The sequence below is a fragment of the Vombatus ursinus genome, unplaced genomic scaffold (assembly GCF_900497805.2).
Source record: "Vombatus ursinus unplaced genomic scaffold, bare-nosed wombat genome assembly UNPS02014791.1, whole genome shotgun sequence".
NCBI lineage: Eukaryota > Metazoa > Chordata > Mammalia > Diprotodontia > Vombatidae > Vombatus > Vombatus ursinus.
In genome coordinates, this window is record NW_020954569.1 from 58,971,283 (window position 1) to 58,978,378 (window position 7,096).

At 35.5% G+C, this 7,096-nt stretch overlaps 1 protein-coding gene across 1 annotated transcript in view; it reads right to left on the bottom strand.

Annotated features, from left to right (window-relative positions):
• Positions 1–7,096, bottom strand: part of RIT2 (Ras like without CAAX 2) — a 505,620-nt gene that overhangs the window by 338,055 nt on the left and 160,469 nt on the right. The gene's annotated exons all lie outside the window — the stretch shown is intronic.

The following is a 7,096-nucleotide window of genomic DNA, read 5'->3' on the forward strand; positions in this document are numbered from 1 at the left end:
AGAAGAAGAAGAAGAAGAAGAAGAAGAAGAAGAAGAAGAAGAAGAAGGAGAAGAAGAAAAAGAAATAGGAGAAGGAGAAGGAGGAGAAGAAGGAGAAGAAGGAGGAGAAGAAGAAGGAGGAGAAGAAGAAGGAGAGGAAAGAAAGAAAGAAAATGAAAGAAAGAAAAAGAAAGCAAAGAAGAAAGAGAGGAATAAAAGGAGGAAGGAAGAAAGAAAAAGAGGAGGAGGAGGTGATGGTGGTGCTGCTGCTGATGATAATGATGGTGGTTGTAGTAGAAGAGTCTAACGACTACTTTAGGATGTCTGTATAGACTACCTTGATATTGTGGGGTTTACTAGCTAGATTTCTTTCTTGAAGACCATGCCTGAAACCCAAATCATTCTAGTTCTCATTGATTGGCCAGAAATAGGTCACTGCCAAAGGACCACTTAATGGTTATTTTTTGGGTCCTGGTGGCTCAGTGTGAATGTAAATAGTAATTGTTTCTCTTTAGGCCAGAGACAACCCTAAGGATCTCCCCCCTCCCAGTTTTACTTTTCTTTTTTTAGGCAATTGGGGTTAAGTTACTTGCCCAGGGTCACACAGCCAGTGTCAAGTGTTTGGTCTGAGGCTGGATTTGAACTCAAGTTCTCCTGACTTCAGGGTCTGTGCTCTATCCTCTGTGCCACCTAGCTGCGTCCTAGCCTCACTTCTTAAAAATCCCTAATCACTGAATGGACAGTGCCTCAAAGTGAGAACTTGGAAAGAACTTAGCTAAAAAAAGGCCAAGGTTTCCCATTGCATCCTGGGCCTTCTCCAGTTGTCCTGATTCTATATCTGGCCACTGGACTCGGATGGCTCTGGAGGAGAAAGTGAGGCTGGTGACTTTGTACAGCCCTCCCTCACTTAAATCCAATTCACTTGCAAGTCATGGCATCATCTTTCTGATGTCATGGTCCTCTTTGAGAAGGAAGGACAAACCACACAATCACAATTGCTTTGTGATTTAATAGACATTTTAAAAGAACAACATAAGAAAAGAACAAGGATTTTTTTGATGGTGTTTATCTGACAAAGCACTATTTTGTGCTGAAGGTATTTAGATGCTGTCTTTGCCCTCAGGAAGTTTGTAGCCTAGTTAGGAAATAAGGTATCTACATACAGAAATTTAAACAGTAACTAATACTGGAAGATACCAGGAAATATGTGAAGAATTGTTAAATGAGTATTATAAACTATAATCCCCTGGAAGAATGGTGCTTGGCTGGCAAAGGTGCTTTGATGGGTAATACCTAGGTAACTGAAAGTGTTTTCACCTAAGGCAAAATCTGTTGGGAGTTGGGGGAGGAGGGTTCAGAAGACATTCTGACCCTAGGGGCAGTCCCATAGGGTGACATAGTGGTCTGGCCTTCACACCTTGATAGAAATTTAAAATTTAAAGAAGAATGTTAAAAATAAATTAAAATATTATAAAAAAAGGAAAGTGATCAGACTGATAATCCACATAGAAGAAAAACCTCAATTGTTGAAAATCTATTGTTCAGTTTTCATATATAGAGATAGATATATAGATATATAGATATGCACATACACACACACACACATACACACACACACACACACAAAATGAGTTGGGTCTAGCACTCATAAGAAAGAAGTGAGGTGAATTGAGTTTCTGAAATGCCAGAGGCTTTTCTTTATTCCAAGCTGCTCACCAGCACAAAAGTCCATCCTTTCAATACAAATATTCTACCAGCAAAGGTCTATTCTTTCAAATATTAGAATAACACACTCCTTTCTTTATCTGTTGTCAATGACTTCCACAAAACAAAGCTATTGTCTTTGTCTTAGCATCTTGCCTTTATCTCTCTTGCTTGTTCACTCCTGGGTTGGTGGTACAATTGTTGTTGGACACCACTAATCAGTTGGGGAATGTCAAACACCCCTTCTTGGGCTTTCATGTCCTTGTCTCATCATCAGATTAAATCTCCTTTCATAAATCTTGGATTTTCCCCAACTCAAATTAAGAGTAGCAGGAGCTAAATTTTCACTTGTGATCTCATAGTTCTGATGAGTCTCAATGGGATAAATAACAGTTTTGTGAATTGCATAAATCAAAGAAGTTTTTGCTTCATTATTAAATATCTGGCCCTTTTAAAAAAGCAAATACCAAATGACCACAGGAACCCCATAACCCTTTCTGCTCCTTGAAATTTCCTTTCCTCTTTCCCTCTAAAGGCTATTGTCTGTAGACCACTGCCTCCCTTGCTCAGTACCTAATGACATAACCATTCCACAGTCCTCACCTTTCATTTTGCTCTAAATATCTAGATCATTGAGTTTAGATAGACTCCACTATTTAAGGCCCTACACCAATTCAAACCTTTCTGTTATATTACATATCTTCAAGGAGGTTAAAATATGAGGTGAAATAGGTAATGTACTTGAAAGATTTCTCCCTCTCCTGAGTACCTATGACTCATATTTTATGTAGCACTTGGCAATAACTGGTGTGTTCGGAACTTGTATATTACCTTATCGATATCTCCTCAAATGTTCTATAAATTCCTCAAAGGCAACAAATTGTCTTTTAAATCTTTGAATTCACTATATCATGTAACAAAAATTGTAGGTGTTTAATAATTACCTGATTGAGTCAATCAATCATTTAAAACAAAGTAAGGAAAAATACAAGATAAAATGCCAGATGAAAAGTAATAGGCTATACTATCCATGAGAAAAGAATTAACATTCTGGTAAAGAGTGGTCAAGGAAATCTTTACAAGGTGAGACTTGATCAATTTATCAAAAGTAGACTCACATTTTCACGTATGGTGAGGAAATTCAAAAGCACTTTAAGTTGTCATAACAGTGAGCAAAAGTGATATTGTTTTATTTGGGAACAGCAAGGAAAAATTTTTAACTCAAATAGTTATATTTTATGGTAGGTAAGGGTGGAGGAATAGAGATAGGGAGAAGATAGATTATTTTTATTCAAAGTCCCTTGAGGAAATAAAAAACAATAGCCTAATATTAATAATAGAAATAGAATTATTTTTAATAATTGGTTTAGTCTTTATATTTCATAAGTATATGGGAATTCTGGTAAGAAAGTTTCTTCTACCAATGCAGATATGCATTGTGATGACACGTCTCAGAAAGGTATTTGTGAGCACTTAGAAGCTGTCCAAACACTAACTCATTTAGTATTCAAATATTCTTATTTCTGATACCAGTTCAGTATCATACTATTCTGATTCTTGGTAACAATAGCAACTTCCATAATAATCTTATTTCAATGCTGGATTCTAAAATGAAAGGTACTCTTTCCTAAATCTATGATAATAGAGTGAGAACTCTGAAAATTTCTAATATATTTGGAGAATTTGAATTCCCAGTGACAACCATTTTTTGCTATCACTAGGAATGGGCTAAATAGAGAGAGGTTCTGAATTCCAAATCCTCTCCCCTTTTCCTCCCATTCCACTCTCACCCACCCACTGAGAAGGCAAGCAATATGATATCACATACACATGTGAAATCATGCAAAATATATTTCCATATTAACCATATCTCAAAAGAAGCAAGAAGAATAAAGTGAAAAAATTTTATCTCAATTTGTATTCAAAGTTCATCAGTTCTTTCTGGATACAGGTACCATTTTTTTTTTTTTTACCGTGAGTCCTTTGGAATTGTCTAGGATCATTGCATTGATCAGAGTACTCAAGCCTTTCACTGTTAATCATCATTACAACATTGCTGTTATTGTGCAAGATACTCCTCTGGTTTTTCTCACTTAACTTTCCATCAGTTCATATAGGTCTTGTCATGTTTTTCTTAAACTACCTCCCTCATCATTTCCTATAGCACAATAGTGTTGTTCAATCCTTTTAGTCATGTCTGACTCTTCATGATCCCATTTAGTTTTTAATGGTAAAAATACTGAAGTGGTTTGCCATTTTGTTCTCCTGCTCATTTTTATAAATGAGGAAACTGAGACAAACAGGGTTAAGTGATTTGCCCAGTGTCACACAGCCAGTACATGTTTGAGGACATATTTGAACTCAGGAAGATGTATCCTCCTGACTCCAGGCCTGGCACTCTATCCACTGTGCCACCTGGTTGCCTCTCAAAATAGTACTCCATTACAATCATATGCCATAACTTCTTCAACCATTCCCCAACTGATGAGCATCCCCTCAACTTCCATTTTTTGCCACCACAAAAAGAACTGCTACAAATATTTTTTTTACATGTCCTTTTCCTTTTTTTTTTTCTTTTGATCTCTTTGAGACACGGACAGAGTAGTGGTATTTCTGGGTCAAAAGGTAAGCAAAATTTGGTAGCTGTTTGAGCCTAGTCCCAAATTGTTCTCCAGAATGGTTGGACCAGTTCATTACACCACCAGCAGTTCATTAGTGTACTTTTTTCCCCCTCAGCCCTTCCAGCATTTGCCATTTTTGATAGGTGTGAGTTGATGTCTCAGAATTATTTTAATTTGTGTTTCTCTAATCAATAATGATTTAGAATATTTTTTTCTATGACTAAATATGTTTGGTTTCTTCTGAAAATTTTCTGTTTATATACTTTGACCATTATCAATTGAAAAATGGATCTTATTTTTATAAATTTGATTATGTTCTATATTCAGCATGCATTTGAGAAATGAGGCCTTTATCACAGAAACTTGGTGAGAAATTTTTTATATTACTTCATTTTCTGCTTTTTCTTTTATAATGTAGTTTCCCTGATTATCTCTTTTAATTAGGTCAATTTAGGCTTTTACTTTGCCTGAGATCATTATAGTTGCCCTAATTTTTTTTTAAGTTGAAGTATATTAGATTCTGCTTCAGCCTTGATTTTAACTCTGTGTGTGTCTCTTTGTTTTAAATGTGTCTCTTATAAGAAATGTATTTTTGGATTTTGGTTTCTAATCCATTCTGCTATCTGCTCTTGTTTTATGGATAAGCTCATCTGATTCACACTCCCAATTATGATTACTATCTGGTATGTTTCCCTCCATCCCATTTTCTTCTGTTTCTTTTTTTTTCTCTTTTTTTTTTGGTGAGGTAATTGGGGTTAAGTGACTTGCCCAGAGTCACATAACTAGTAAATGTTATGTGTCTGAGGCCAGATTTGAACTCAGGTCCTTCTGACTCCAGGGCTGGTGCTCTATCCACTGTGCCACTTAGCTGCCCCTTATCTGTCTATCTCTCTCTGTTTATCCTGTCTCTCTTCAAAATTCTATTTTTCTTCTAACCACTGCCTCCCTTAATCTGACCTTTCTCCCCATATCTCTGTATGTGTGTATGCATATATACATATATATTTACAAAGCCATTATATATGTGTGTATATACATATATAATATATATATATATAAAATACACACACACACACACACATACATATACATACATACATATATTCTTCCCTCTTTGAACCAACTGTTCTCCTGACAGTCAGGTTCAGGCATTACCTGCTATGCCAATTTCTCTCACAATTGTAAAAACTCTTCCTTTCATACTGTTTTTTATGTGAGAAAATGTCCTCATTCTACCTCTCCCTTATACCTTCTCCCAGTAGACCACTCTTTCTTAACCCTTCATTTAAAAAAAAAATAAATAGCATTCCCAGAAAATAGACTCATACCTATCCCCTCTTTCTATGTAAACTCCTTTTAACTGTCCTAATAGTGATAAAGTTTTTAGGAGTTATGTGTATTATCTTCCCATAAAGGAATGTAAACAGTTTAACTTTACTGATTCCCTTATGATTACTCTTTCATTTTTACCTTTTTATGCTTCTCTTGAATCTTCTGTTTAAATATCAAATTTTCTATCCAACTCTATTTTTTTTCCATCAGGAATGCTTTAATGTTCTCTATTACATACATGTCTATTTCTCCCTTTAAGGATTAACCACTGATTTTCGCTGAGTAGATTATTCTTGGTTGTAATTCTAGCTCCTTTGCTTTCTGATATATCATATTCCAATTCTTCTAGTTCTTTAATGTGGAAGCCGCTAAATCTTGTGTGATCCTGACTATGGCTCTACAGTATTTGAAATTCTTCTTTCTGGATCATTGAAATATTTTCTCTTCAATCTGGGATCTCTGGGATTGGCTACAACAATTTTGAGATTTTTTTTTTTATTTTGGGATCTCTTTCAAGAAACGATTGATGTACTTTTTTTCCAATTTCTATCTTACCCTCTGGATCAAACATATCAGGGCAGTTTTCCTTGATAATTTCTTGAAATATAATGTCTAGGTTCTCCATTTGATCAACACTTTCCGAGAGTCCAGTATTTCTTTAATTATCTTTCTTTGATATATTTCTCAGGATGTTTTTCCAATGAGATATTTCACATTTTCTTCTATTTTTTCATTCTTTTGATTTTGTTTTATTATTATTTTTTTCTTGAAGTCTCTTGGAGTCATTAGCTTCCACTTGCCAAATTCTAATTTTTTTTTTTAGGCAATTGGGGTTAAGTGACTTGCCCAGTGTCACACAGCTAGTAAGTGTCAAATTTTTAGTCTGAGGCCAGATTTGAATTCAGGTCCTCTTGACTTCAGGGCCATTGTTCTATCCATGGCGCCACCTAGATGCCCCCAAATTCTAATTTTTAAGGAATGATTTTCTTCATTGAGCTTATGTACTTCTTTTTCCATTTGGCCAATTCTGCTTTTTTTTAAGGTGATATTTTCTCAATAGAATCACCAGTCAGTGCCAGCTATGCCCAGTGCAGCAAAGGGTCTTCTGTAATCTCTTTTTGACCAGTTGTCTAACCCTGTTTACTGTCTCTGGTGTGTGAACTCCTGAAGCTGTTACTACTGTAGCCACTGTTGTCACCATTACAGATGAGCCTCCACTGCAGTGAAACAGACTTCCCCTCCTATCTTTTACTTTTTCTTAGGCCAGAAAAGTGTCTCACTCTGGCCTTCTTCTTTTTCTTTCTTTCTTTCTTTCTTTCTTTCTTTCTTTTCTTTCTTTCTTTCTTTCTTTCTTTCTTTCTTTCTTTCTTTCTTTCTTTCTTTCTTTCTTTCTTTCTTTCTTTCTTTCTTTCTTTCTTCTTCTTCTTCTTCTTCTTCTTCTTCTTCTTCTTCTTCTTCTT